The sequence below is a fragment of the Argopecten irradians genome, chromosome 4 (genome assembly GCF_041381155.1).
Source record: "Argopecten irradians isolate NY chromosome 4, Ai_NY, whole genome shotgun sequence".
Taxonomy (NCBI): Eukaryota; Metazoa; Mollusca; class Bivalvia; order Pectinida; family Pectinidae; genus Argopecten; species Argopecten irradians.
Window position 1 is genome coordinate 47,183,166 of NC_091137.1, and position 15,522 is coordinate 47,198,687.

Here is a 15,522-nt window from a genome sequence, read left to right on the forward strand (position 1 = left end):
ATCATTATGAATCAGTTCGATGTATCCATGTTTTTGTTTCTATCCTAGCGAATGTTAATAGATTGAGGAATACCCACATTCCTATTAAGTATAATAAGTGACACAATTATAAAACAATATTGCTTATTTATATGAATATAATATCTGTTCCGTTCATTTTACTTATTGTTTTAATGAATTTATTTTTATTTGTATATGGATCAAATAAAAAACAAACATATATATATAAATTGATTATAAGGATAAAATGCGGGTGTTTTTTTCCGCGTGCATTTTTTTAAAGGAATTGACTTTAACATAGCATGCATCAGATAAAAGATTCATATTGTTATAATGATATATATGGTATTAAACTAATAATGAATGCTAAATTAACTGATTATATTCAACTATGCATCATACACTTCCAATCGAGTTTGGCATTAAAATGTTCATAAAGTAATAAACACGTCTCGTGTGATGTAAACATGCATACAGCGTTTGATCTTAAATCAATGCCGTCTTTCATTCTGCTACCGGCTCTGGCTTCAATATTTTTAACCTTAAATAACTAAAATCTAATAGAATAATTTATTCTGATTAAAGCGGTTCTGATAAAAAACAATATTCGTCAGATTTTAGATTGATGATATACAATTATATTGTACAATTAAATCATCTTATTTATCTTTTTTTACTCATATTCTGTAAAATAATCCGATTAACTTAGACTCCCTTTTCAATTTGTGTAGGTCAATCAAAATAGCCCGTATATAAATAAGCTTACCATCTATTTGTTTTATTATTTATGACGGTTTGCTTTAAATTTACAACAACAAAAAAAACCAACCGATATCCACAATATTAATTTTGTTTCGTGTTTTCAATTCAAAATTAATATTCCAAAATGTTGCTCTATTTTAAGATACATTCTGTGAAATTGATGTCGTGTTTCTTATGGTAGGAAAATCACTTTTTGGCAGGAAATCACTTTATAAATAGCGTTAAAATACTGCTACATCTATACAAGTCTGTCTGGAAACAGAATAGGTCGTAAATAAAAGCCACACGCCACAGTATAATAAAACTAGTGACGGTAAATGGCTTGAACTAATTCATGAGCACTACCAACCCGACTGACCACAAACGCTCTCTCCCGCAAAATTCGCATTACCCTTTTTAATTCAGTATATGCAGTCAATAGCCGGTATAGTCTAATCAGAAACTGACAATAAAATTCCCTACCCCGACATAAATAAGTATATATGTCATGTTTATATATTTTTATTTAAAAAATGAATAAAATTTAGAAATATATTAATGATCCAAAAACATTGAAATATTTTTAAAAGTTGAAATGATAATCATGCACTGTAGTAAGATCTACTCTTAATGTTCTTATTTATTATCTTTCTCATTTATTAAGTGTACAAATAATTTCAATATATTTTTTTCCTGTGGTCCATTTCTTTTTTCTCAATCTTATTTTCAAAGCACACATATTTAGAACACAGTATTTTTATAGAATAAATTTATCGACATCCATATCATATGCAATGATATTTCAATAAGTCCGATTGTTTTTTGTTTTCTCTCATGTAATAAAAGCTAATATTTATTTTGCTAAACTGTCCATAGTTTCTTGAATAACAAACAATAAACATGATATGTCTTCATAATGCATCTATAGGTGCATAATAATGTTTTTGAATATATATGTTATCTCATGTATTTAGAAAAGAAAATTAATGTTATAAACTTTTTTTATCAAACAATAAAGTTCGCACATGAAAATTCCCAAATGAGCAAATTATTGTGTTTTTGAAGCGTCTTCACCAAGTTAATCAAACGATCTAAATCGATCTAAGCTTATTTAGTAATGCGTTTCCATGGCGACAGTACTGTAAGGCGTTCTCTAATTAGATTAAGTTTCTTCATTACCGTTTCCCTGGTGAAGAAGCTGTAAGGTACCATATTTTTCACTCCCCTTATATTAATGGTCTGTCCATTTATAATATTCGACATATAATCAATGTTTCATTCTTTATTTCCTTTTCGTCATACAATGTACCAACCGCGCTAATTTATTTTTTGCTCTGATAATGTTGTTGTTGTTTTTCTCTTTTTATCCGACTTTGCAGGTTCTAATTTAATATTTAACACAAATTAAACATATCAGAAAACTTGATGAAAACTAAACAGACTTAATCCTGAGTAAACAAAACGTCCCTGAATATTAGAAATAAAGATATGAATATATATTTATTGATCCGCTAGGGTTTTTCTTTAATCAATATATATAAAAGTTACTTTTTGAAAGACGTTTAGTATTCGTTTATCTTTTTTCATTTATATTGATTGTACTTAAACAAAAAAAATATAAAAACCAACTGCAAAGTAAGCACGGGTTATATTTTTATAATATAGAAATAAATAAATAAATAAAACCAATACTTAATAAATTAATACCATAGAAACCATATACATACAGTTAATTATATGCAAAATATAAATCCACTTATTAGAAAGTGTCATAGTTAACTAATGGCAGGTACTTTTTATCTCCATTTGTTTTCTAATTCCATAGCATTGTTTATTTCAATTTCAAGATCAAGGAATTTTATCGCAAAAAGTAAATAAATTTGGCATCAGGCTTAACTTATTTTAGCCAAAACATTTTTATCATATATATTGAAAGTATATATAAGACATATAGATCATATTAACTTATATTCTTTAGCAAAAAATGGCAAGCAGTATATATTAATAGATGTCTATGATTGAGAAACGGTTAGCATATATTGTCTATCACTGTTAACGTAGAGAGTTTATGTTTAATAATTTGAAACATAAATAGGTTGATTTGATATCAATAGGGGTTTATCATATATTGCTGTCTGTGTCATTCATGCTTATAATATATTATTTTCTATATTATTACCTGTTCTGCTTTCAAAATAATGGTTGAATTTATTATTAACCATAAAAATACATAAAATTATTTAAAAATAAACAAAAATGAACCAATACCAGTCTGTTAGGCACAATGCACATAATAGTTTCCAAGACATTAATGAAAGAGATACAACAAAACAGATCAATATATCAATGGAAAATATCAGCTATGCGTTTGGAAACAGTAAGAAGAACATATTCGGATCAGTCTTTTGTTGTAGGATGATGGTAATACTTGTATGTTTGTGGGCTTTGTATCCCCATCCGTGCTCAATGGTCCCTACTCAGTATCAATACGTGTTAATATCAGCTGCTCCCTTCATCAATGTGAGCATAACCAAGGGTCACTGCCAACACACGCATGCTAGGAGGTAATTAGAATGATGTCCCCTAGAGTATACCTTCATTACGTTTTATTGTATTTGACCTAAATTAGCTTAACGTTTTGAGAGTGTGAATATCCTTCTGAGCCTGTGTATGCAATTATGTGTTTTATGCGTTTCTTTTACAACGCTTTGCAATTTACACATAAACAGTTTGATATAAATACCATGATCGCATTTTATTCAATAATCGAGATATTATGATAGGAATTACGTTTTTTCACTATAACACCCAGATATATCAACAATGCTCATGAAGAGCAGTTTGGTGCAAATATCGATTTGAATGAACCTTTAGGAACAAAACGTGATCATAACCATCATCGAGGATCGCAAATAAACGAGGAGTGTAAACTGATCTAAGTTAATACAGGGCACGTGACCTTTATTGCATGAAGGTGATCTGACAATCTGAACAATTGCGAAGAACTCAATAAAACAAAGAAAAATCAATGCATTTACAAAACCCATAAGCCATTCTTACCGAAAGGTGTCAGAAGCAGTTATGACTGCGTCCCAAGCGATATTTTGTAGCAGTGTTTTCGTTTTAAAATGAAACAATTTTCATTTTGAATTGTATACTAAATTATATTTCAAATACACCTAGTGTTAAAATATCAATTCTGAAATGTAACCGGTTTTATTAAACATGTTAAAATTGGAAAAGGTCTATATTACTTTGATTTAATCGCCAAACCCAGTTATCCAGGCAACCTTAAACAATATTTCTAGTGTGGTGTTAGTGTCATACCAATCATAACGTTTTTGACATAATTACTCCTTGAAATATACAACGGAAAAATGAGTCATTACATAAAAATGTACAATCCGATATTATATAAAATAGGTGCATTGTAACGTAGCACTACATTATACACCCTTGGGAATGGCAAGCATACACACACAAAATTAGTTAAGTAAGTTAATAACACTTTAATGATTTCCTCTTCTTTAACGAGATGAATATTATACTGTATTATATATTTGCAAATAAATAAAGTTAAAATTACCAATACAAACAATATCGAATGCATTTAAACATCTTTTACGATTAAAAATTCACTTAAGAATTTCTTTTTCTTGTTCTCCGAGATGAAGTAAGGAATTCCGATAGTGTGTTTTGATTACATGGATCATACCACTATACTTTGGTATCATAGACGCAGTAATAAGTATTGAAAACTGTCATTGTACCCTTTTCAACATCAGGTGAAATCCGACACCCTTATCATTTTCCCTTGGGGCAGTTTCATAGAAAAGATCAAAGTTCGAAACATCGATATATATTTCAGGCCAGAGTAAATCTTTTCTTGAATTAAATCTTCAAAGGAATTGCATAATTATGATCGATCACACATTTCAGTCCACTCTAATACTTTAGATTACTTTATCAAACATCTTCACCCTATACACCATAACATTGAAATTACACACAAGTAAAATGGAAACCGACCAAAATGTCACAGCTACACATTAAAGCAAATGTTCAATTTTCTATGGTTAATGATACATTTTCCTGTCTAGTAGAGATTTCATATTTATAAAAAATGAAAGACCAAGCATGTATGTTATCGGTAAAAGCGGCTAGGCGTTCTATTGTACGTGGACATTTATCTCAAGTCGTACCCAATCTCATTCGTGTATCAAAACGGAAGGGCATAGAAACCAAATAACTGAATATCCCTTTAAAATCATCTGCTGCGTGAAATGTTTTTGAAATTGACACGAAATATATTCAGTCATGTGGAAACGTGGTTTTTGTAATGGGCAGGGTAGGTTCGGCTTGTTGAGAGGTTTATGCTGTGTGAATAACCTATATAATAGCTCTAAATACTCGCAAGGAAGCGAGTATCGTATTTATCAAAAAGTAGTCGCTTTGCTTACTATGCTGTAACATAGACATGGTGGAATAAAAAAATCATTAGACAGCAATAAACGTGTATATCATATTCCATCCCCATTGTGATTATTCTATAGTCACCGGTGACGAAAGCAGTTAGAGGTATGATGCAACCAAATGTCTTTGCGTTTTGTTGCGTTCGATAAGTACAATGGTATTGCATATCGAGTTCTCCTCCTGATATTGAGGCCGTTTAGTAGTACAATGTATTGGCAATGTTAGGTAACAGACAAATAAACCGCATTTCTAAGAACGTAAAACTAAAAGCTAAGTCTCAAGCATTCTTTATGTTTATCTGTAATATGAATTTCCTATACAAAAGAAAATGTTATGAGTAGCAACTTGCAAAAATCTAAAAATAGAATATGACATTTTTTCTGTAATTCAGGAATAAACATGTTAAAGAAATGTCTTGAAATAATGAATATGCATTACTGTTGATGATTATTTTACATCAATACTAAAAAAAACCAATGGAAATAAAACATATTTTAACATACACGTTAATATACATACATATTGGTATATTAAACACAGGAATGTGCAGTATATTAAAATACACTTTAAAATTACAAATACAATAGTGAATGCATTAGGTTTGGTATTCCGTACATTTACCACAAGAAAGAGTTGATCACAAAAACTCTTTTGACAGTTTTGTTAAGGTGGTATATCAAAGAGAGGCGTTTGATTTAAAGTCATTTATATCGGTCATATCACGCCGTGTATCTCAGCGAAAGGTATCAATACACTAAATGAACGCAACAGAGGACACCATCAACTGAATTTCGGTAACTTTAAAACGCATGATGGCTACGTCATGACTTTAACTTTATCTTTAACTCGTTTTGCAACATATTTTTGATTTTCAAAGTACATTATAATTATATTATTATTTCATAACAGTATAAAGGGCGTAATGTCTCCTTAGCTAATCAATACATTCTTGTGTTTGTATTATGAACAATAAATCTACGTTTATTTAATGTAGTGGTGAAGTACGTTTGATAAAGTATATGTATATTCAAATATAAATATATAGTATATATGACCATGCTTTAGAGTATATCTCATTATAATAGTATTTATGAGGACCTAAATCAACACTTAACGGAATATGTCAACATAAAACACCCACTTCATAAACCTGATTGCATCTATTTCCGAAGAGCCGATCCGGTGATGTCTACTGGCATTCATAGGAACATTATTGCAGTAAAATTTCGCGTAAAAACTATATTCATAATTAACACATAAATATTACTGGTTAAAGAGGGAAAAAACGTAAATTTTAAATGAACATTTGAGAAAATATAACGTCTTCTATCTTTAACGCTAAAGATGAGAAGTATTCTCAATTAGAATGCTGTTGAAATGTTTCCTCTATAAATTACTATGGTTTACGAAGAAGAAGTCAGTATTATCATTTTTTTAGTCGTATCTCTTTGCCGAGGGTCATAACTCACTTTTATGTCTCTGTAATTGAACATTTGACTGGGGATACAGCGTTAGAGGTCATAAAATAAATTGTTGGTGATAACTATCAGCCTTGGGCCAGTACTGAACACAATTGTTTTACATACGGATCTTACAGGCATACTGTAAAGACAGGTCTGGCTCACGTGTTCGCTATAACAAAATATTAATATTTTTTTATCAAACAAAACAAAAATAAAAAACGTTCATCATAAAAATTCCGCAATGTTATGATGTCTGAATCAATTTTATATAATTCTGTCAATATGTTTATTTAGTAAAAACATTTTATTACAACCGTAAATGTTTGGGGGATTGTTGAGGTTTGGTAAATGCGGATATTGAGTTGCCAGATAAGTTTTTAACGGATGCCTGCAATGGGTAAGTAAGATATACATAGTCGGTCGTTGCGTTTATTATCGTGACCGGTATATATACACACATTTATAAATATCTTAAGCGTATTTCTTTGGCTATTTGCTAATCTTGATAAAGAATCTTAGCGACAGAAAAAAAAACAGATAAAAAAGGTTTGTTGGAATATGATAAATTTAGCGAATATAAGTTCATAGGAAGTAGTTGTATAAAACATTCTTATAAAACATCATGTTGCAGTCTGCTTATGGCTTGAAGCTGTGCACATCTGAGTTGGTAATTCAATCTTGCCAACTGACAAGTGCGTTAACGATGTGAACATAAATGCATTATTGCATATCGTTAAATTCAAGTGTATAGTCTTTACATGATAATAGACATTGAAGAAAACTCACTAAAACATAAAAAAACCAATTTAATGAGATTTAAATCACCGTTATTTTTTTAAAGATGCATGGTTGTTTTTATTCTATACTACATGACATTTGCCGACTTTAAACATATTTATAAACAACTTTAAACATATTTATAAATATTATATGGATTCTAGCTCATATAGATCAATGCCTCTTGTGAAATAAATACAATATCGCTGCAGCATACAATTCAGTATTAGATGGTACATCACTTTAATACTTAATGTGATTACTCGTCATATCAAATAACGTAATAATGCCTCGCAGGGCAATGGATTAGGATTATCCAGTACGATAATCCATAACTAAGACAATGGTTAATCACCGTTACACATCAAGGTAATTCCTCACACACAAACGTTCGTCAAAATGTAACTATTTACCTATATGTACATTGGAAAAGTAAATATTATCAAATTGTTATAAGAGAGTGTTTTTCACATGGATGTTTTTTCACCATCGACACAGTTGAGTTAAAGCATACACATCCATCATCCGTAACTTCTCTGCATGCTAGAAGGCTACAATAAACAGTTGACTCGCTGTGAAATTTTATCCGACTCTTTGAAATGAATAATATCCCGGGAAGCAGCCTGTTTGGGATGGCTTTCTTTTCTCTGCTAGGATGACAACTGGTAACATTGCCGGTCACTACTTATACGGTTAATGTGGCCAGAGACTGGCGCCTTTTACCCCATAAATCCTCGCAGTGCCAATCTTCCACACAAGTCTGGTGAGCTTACAAAGTCACGCCAGACACGAAGAAAAAATGTCTACCGAAAAATAGGTATACCTTCAGTTATTGTGTTCATATAAAAATACGGTATGTTTGTATTATTTTTATTGTGTATCTCCTTTTCCCAAATGGTTAGATTCTGTTGAATTTCGTTCATAGAACAGTGAATCAGTACAAGATGAGAGAAGTCAGCTAACATCGTAGCTCTTCAGTGTTATGCATATAATACGGTAAACCAGTTTACTGTTCGGTATAATATCGAGAGGGATTTAAGGAGATAAGCACTTTAAATCATTCAGGAATGCTTATTTCATTCTCATCATTTGCTGTCTGGGAAATAAAGGGATACTTTGAGATGACACCCTTGTCTACTTGTCATAACATACGTTTAAGGTGATGGTCGATTATGTACAATAGCCTAAAATGTGAGACAAGATGTCCCTAGTCATCGGTCCGGAATTTGAATGATTATATTTTAACATCTGAAACGTTTGTAACATCAGTCTTTAAACCACTAAGTCATATTTTGAATCTTTAAAATACTTTAAATCCCTCAGAGGAAAATATTGACTGATTGCAAAATAGTTGTTGTTTTAAATCTTTAACATTGTTAAATTTCCTCAAATGAAATATTGATTGATTATCAATTAATTTTGAAAATGTAAGTTCGTATTAATCTGAATTGCTATTGTAATTCCATTTTTCTGATTAAAAAATGAAAGCCATTATTGCATTAAAATTTCTATAACGATAAAAGCTCAATATTGGTTTAAGAGGATTAGCTATACTCAGTTTAAGTTAGTTTGTGTAATTTCAGTGTAATCCCCAATGCTTTACCGCTCGTAGAACTCAGTTCTTTCCTTCATTGGTCCATACAAGATTCATTTCCTGCTATGAGATTACTATTTCCTCTTGTGGATCTTAGCTGAATGACTTGGACGACTAACCAAGAAGGCGAGGGGAATTATATGAACTAGCAGACGACAGGAAACGGTTGTGATGCGTGCATGTATGAAAGCCACCTCGGTAATCCATTGCAACATCTTGTTGTAAGAGTCGGCAATTGGAATTCCACGATGAATACACTGTTCCAAGAACGAATGACTTTTTGCACAGAACCCATTACCGGTGGGATCACTTAGATTGAGGACACTACAAACTTTCCTGGCATTTCTTCCTTCACATGCCAAGGGTTTTTCGTCCAAGTCTCAATCACGAAACACCATTCCGTCAACTGCATTTAAACATGAAGTCTTGCTTTGAACGATTCAGAACAATGAGCTTTACATTAGTCGTTTTCAGTTTAGGCCTGAAAGAAACATGCACCGAGATTGTTTCGTCTGCAAAAACAATTTGGCTCAATACAAGTAGTCAACAATGTTTTAACGGCTAATATGTTCATTAAAATCGTCAATAAAGAATATTCTCATGACGGGCATCTGTGATAATATCGAGTTGTGCTGGCACAAGTTGAATAATTTAGATTGACTCCGGCTTCTATTGCACGATCGGCAAATCACGAACAACGTTTTTTGTAAAGTTTATGTAGAACGTATCAATCAAAACCGTGATTTCTTTCTCAGAACGAAAGTGTTAAAGTTCTAAAACAACAGTACTTTGAATTTCTAAAATTGTCAGACATGGTTTGAATATGTATCGTTCAATTTAGAATCATGTCACAAATTATCTCGCGCCACTGGGAGTCTGGGAGCCTTACTGATTCATCTTGTTGCTGATTGTCTCCCCTTTTTTAATTAATTTCATTGTTGATTACTTTCCTAGTTTGTTATGTTTGTGTTGCAAATCATTTTAAACGAGACCAACTTTAGAATCGATCATCAATCAATCCAGTTCGACAGATATAATGTTCAGTAAGCAGATAATAGTTTGTCCGATTATACACGTGAAACATATTTACATATATAACCGTTACGTGTATATTGAAGTTTTGTTTTATTTTTACAAAATCAAACGTGCATATCATGAATATAGTTTTAAGATCATATAGTTAGAGTGTAATTGAAATAAATTATTCCAATAATATTATGTAAGGTGTTCAGGATATCACTGTGCATTTCAATACTACAATCGTTTGGTAATCAATTCTTACATGGATAAGATAACAAAATATTTCGAAAATATGTGTTTAATTAATTATGTCATAATTCTTTTGTGTGTTTTATTCACAACAGAATGCTTATTAACCAATTATACAAACAAAAACATTGAAGCAAAATTTAGAAAAAGACAACAATTGCACGGGTTAATGCATACTAGTATAAAAGTCGATTTAATGATTTTATGCTCGTTTTAGCGAGTGCCTGTTGTCGATTTTAATAATATTCCATGTATACATTTGCGTGACTAAAACTGTAATTGTATTATCCCCATGACGTCACTCCACAAGCTTATCAGAACAAACGCCTTGTATATTGCAAGTACACTACTCACTTTGAAGAGTATTGAATTATAACAGTGCGGACAAATTAGCAACTGTATTCCAATGCCATATTTAAACCCAATGTACAAAATGTCCCAACCAAAATATTGCTAGAGATGTTTTTTTTTAAATGCACCTTCATTTCTCTACATAATGATTGACCTCGTATTATTTGATAAACGTTAAAACAGAGAAGAAACTATAAAAGAAATGAGTTGTTATATATTCGAATTACTATTAATAGTAAGACTATCTGATCAATTAAATACCTTGAATCCATATCTCATAAACTTTACTTTATCCTTATTCATATTTTAGAAGCTGAATAATGTAAATCAACCTGTTTCTTTAATCGATCACTCAATCACTGTTTCTTGTTAAGTTTGGATTCATTTGTTATCGGGGCTTGATATTAAGATTTAAGCATTTTTGCGATCATTCTTGCGTTTACAATCCATTATAGTTGACTATGTCGAGAAAGGTTTTTTTTCCGTTATAATATAAATAGAAAACTATAAACGTAAGTATAAAAATGGTACTATCATACCAATCTAATTCATGTATAATAACACCCATAGCCTCATATCAGTCAAAAGGCATCCTAGTCTATTTAATAGTTACTTTTCAACAAAGATAATGCACTTTTATTTAATTAATGAATGCACGTAAAAGGGAAAAAAATATCATACTTTGAATACATTTTTACTGATATATAGAAAGTTTGCATCCACACATCGTGCCATGTCAGTTGCAAAGGTATGTAAAACAACGTTACGTCGTTTTCAAACCAACTTAGTGGAATTTCTCTAATGATTCTAATGGTTGTTCGATTATATCAAAGTCCTATTAACGAGTAGGATCATGTAAGGTATAATGAACATATCTACAACGAATTTTGGGTTAACTGGAGAGCAGTCGAGGATACTAAGTGTATTATAATGTTGATTTAAAAAAAAAACATGCATGGTCACTTATTTTCCCGACGGCCTAATTTTACGTTTTCATACCCTAGGTCTTCTTCACGACGGCCTAATTTTGCGTTTTCATACCCTAGGTCTTTTTCACGACAACTAAATTTCCCGATATGATTATATATTATGTGTATCGTTGTGCATTGTATATGTATCCGAATTTGAAATATTTTTGCGGCAATTAATATAGCGAATTTTTACGCGAAATACCCGAAACTTAAATGCGAGTAAAATTAGTTAGTCTACATTATCCATGTCATAAAGATAACTACAATTTTGGTTGTTAGCTTCTTACAGCTGCCGACAGAGCATAAATGATACTCGTCGTTTGAACAATAATTGGTGTTTCATCATGTATATATATATATGTCTAAACACAAAAAAAAATATTTATTTTGCTTTCATCAGTACTGCATTCCATATAGGACATAGTGCCATAGAATTGTTCCAGGATGCAATTAATCATAATTGATATTTTTAGCTTTTCAATGATGGTAATGGTGTAAAGTAAGTAGGCAACTTTTGTAGCTGAAGAAAATACTAAATTATCTGCTTTTGTTTTTAATGAGAAAAAAATACTATTTGCCAGCGGTTGCGTGTCGATAAAAGTGTGTAACATGCAGCATGATGCTAGATTTAAATTATACTTGTCTATTTAATTAGTAACCTTAACAGATACATTTTATTATGCCAAGAGGGTTCTATATTGTCATTTGAGGGGCCGCCTTGGCCGAGTGGTTAAAATGTCCCGGCATACGTGTATTACCACAGGGCCTCCACCTCTGGGATGCGGGATCGAATCCTAAATGGGGCAGTTGCCTGGTACTGACCGTTGGTTGGTTGTTTTTCTCTGGGTACTCCAGCTTTCCTCCGCCATCAAACCTGACACGTCCTCATATGACCATTACTGTTATTATGACGTTAAACTAAAAAAAACCACTATTGTCATTTGATTTAAACAGATTACGAATATCTAGAGCCATTGCTTTATAAAGAATTCTAAACACAAATGCAAAGTTCCATAATGTATGACCTACGCACATCTTGGTGGTTATAATACTCATGACACTAGATTCAGCAATATATCTGTTGAAATAGATACAGATAGACGAAGAAGAGTTGCATTGTGTGTGAAGGCTACGCTTGTTTCCTGGTACCGGTAGGAGGCAATGGGCAAGGCAGTAATTGTATCCTGTTTACTGACAAAATGAATATCAAATCCGTGTAAATTATGACTCTACTTTCATTTTACTTAGCGTTTGGTGGTCTTCGGATCACACCCGATACGGCGAGACGATTCCTTTCACACTAAATCATCCCCATGACACCGACAATTCGCGGTATAAGAACATTCTGGAGTTATTTGGTGTAAGGGGAGGGGGGGTGAGTTTAGGGTATCCACAATAAAAATCGATTTGATACTACCATCATATTATATATACAATAACCTAAGATATTTATATGAACAATACATATCAAGTAACAGAACTCCCGTTTGCATCCATTTTCTGTCAATGGGTTTCAGATTAAACTGTTATATGTATTCTAATATGAAAACGTTAGGTATGTTGCGTTTTATATAAAACAATAATAAAAACAAACTAGAATTAAGGTTAGAAAAACGTAAGCTTAATCTAACATCTCCGATATTTCTCGGAAAAAATACAGCAGACCTAAGTTAAAACAACAAAACTGAATGTGTAACTTATTACACTATGTATTGATACCCTGTCATCGTGTCCAAAAGCAAGATGAATCGGCCTAATAATTCCATCAATAAAATAATATTTTTGGGCTAAAATGTGTCTTTCAAATCGTATTTCTTCTACAGAATATCGTTCATTGTTTTGTTCATATTGGTATCTGTGTTGCAGTTACGAGATACCGTTATTTCAGTTTATATGTACAAAATATGATATGAACAAAAACATCCCATGTTAGTGTGTTTGTCACCTCATTATTGCTACAGGGTCACATCGTTTTGTGTCATTTCAATTGAAATATGTATCTTAACTCCTTCAGCAAAATCTCGTATTCACTATTATTTTTCTTCTCAATGAAATATGTCCATTACTAGGATACAGATATCAATATTTGTAATCAGCCGTAATAAATAGTTTCAAATCTAAAACGCATAAATCACAATTTGACAGGACGGCAAACGCCTTTGACTTATTTTACCAACTTGTCTTTACAAACAATTGATAAGGGGAGATAATATGTTGGATTTCGACAGCGGAGTTAATCGAAGCGTTCTACACCAAACCTTATCGCTGTTGGTAAGGGAAATAACAATCGCATTGTACAGGTGTAGATCAAAGAGTTTCTACATATTATAGGTACACAACTGTCAGTCGAGGGTAACTTTAGAATATACCCGGAATGTTTTGTACTAAACACCCAAAAATAGTGGCGTGAAGAAGTCACGACATTTAGTTTGATTTTGTGACTTGTGTTTAAAATCTCGTTAATATCTATTAGATGTCAAGCATGAACCTTCAGTCAGCAGGGTATGGAGGCCTTACTTACGGAAATATAAAACAATACCAACGGTGTACATACGTTTGTGGTACCGGAAATGGATCTACGTTTAGCACTTGCATTCGGATGTTAGGCGTGAAAGGAATTTTACTTCAAATGTTTCAGGCGATTCAAAATCTTAAAATAGCCTATGACGTTTTGTGGGTACAAAGGTCAACCAAAGAGAGTTGTTTAACTCATTCACCCCTGCAGATACATTTGAACTCGTCTGAAACTAAAACTGGAAGAGTTCATTATAAGATTGTGGTGGTGAATTTGTTAAGCACAGGAACTGGTACACTTTGAAAAACCAACACGCCCAAGGAAATTTACGTTGGTCACGAGTCTCTAAAGCATTATAAAATAGAACATCTCTAAAATTTTGCTTTATATTTTTCAATCTACGATATAATGCCAGATCCTAAATTTCAAACTATGAGGAGATAATCTAGCATTGAAACTCTGATACGAAAATAGTATCAATGATTTAGGACTAAAGTTGTCTATAGGAAATGGACAATTCCAAGTCACGAGTCTCTAAAGCATTATAAACTAGACACATCTCTAAAATTTTGCTTTATATTTTTCAATCTGCGATATAATGCCAGATCCTAAATTTCAAACTATGGGGAGATAATCTAGCATTGAAACTCTGATACGAAAATAGTGTCAATGATTTAGGACTAAAGTTGTCTATAGGGAATGGACAATTCCAAGTCACGAGTCTCTAAAGCATTATAAACTAGACACATCTCTACAGATTTTGCATTACATTTTTTTCAATCTGCGATATAATGCCAGATCCTAAATTTCAAACTATGGGGAGATAATCTAGCATTGAAACTCTGATACGAAAATAATATCAATGATTTAGGTCTAAAATTGTCTATAGGAAATGGACAATTTCTTGTTTTTACATAATTTCAATTTTTCTTAAAGTTTATTATGAAAATTATTTATGTCTTTAGGATTAAATATAATGTTTATTGTCGTATATACTTGTGGTGTTTTTCACCTGTGTGAAAATATCAGTTTTTGATATTTTCACTCAATATGGACGAATTACATTTAAAATATTGTATTACTTTTTCGAAGTATTTTTTTTTCTTGTTGGGTCATAAATGTGTGGAACTAAATTAATGAGTGCAAAATAATAAAACGAGGGCTAATTAGGTTGCAGCAGATGGAAATACATTTACTATCAGTAGATAATGTCTGCACTTCATTCCGTACACATGAAATAAATATAGCATTTCTGGTTTCTTGAAAAAAAAATAGTTCTTTTATTCTATTGAGTGATGTGGACACTTTGATATTTCCACGAGTGCGAAGCACGAGTGAACAATATCAAAGTTCCCGCCTCAGGGGAAC

The 15,522-nt window shown here is 31.8% G+C and overlaps 1 protein-coding gene across 3 annotated transcripts in view; it reads left to right on the plus strand.

Moving 5' to 3' along the window:
* The window catches only part of LOC138321842 (homeobox protein Hox-B4-like), a 74,871-nt gene that overhangs the window by 46,416 nt on the left and 12,933 nt on the right, over positions 1–15,522 (plus strand). The window lies entirely within an intron of this gene.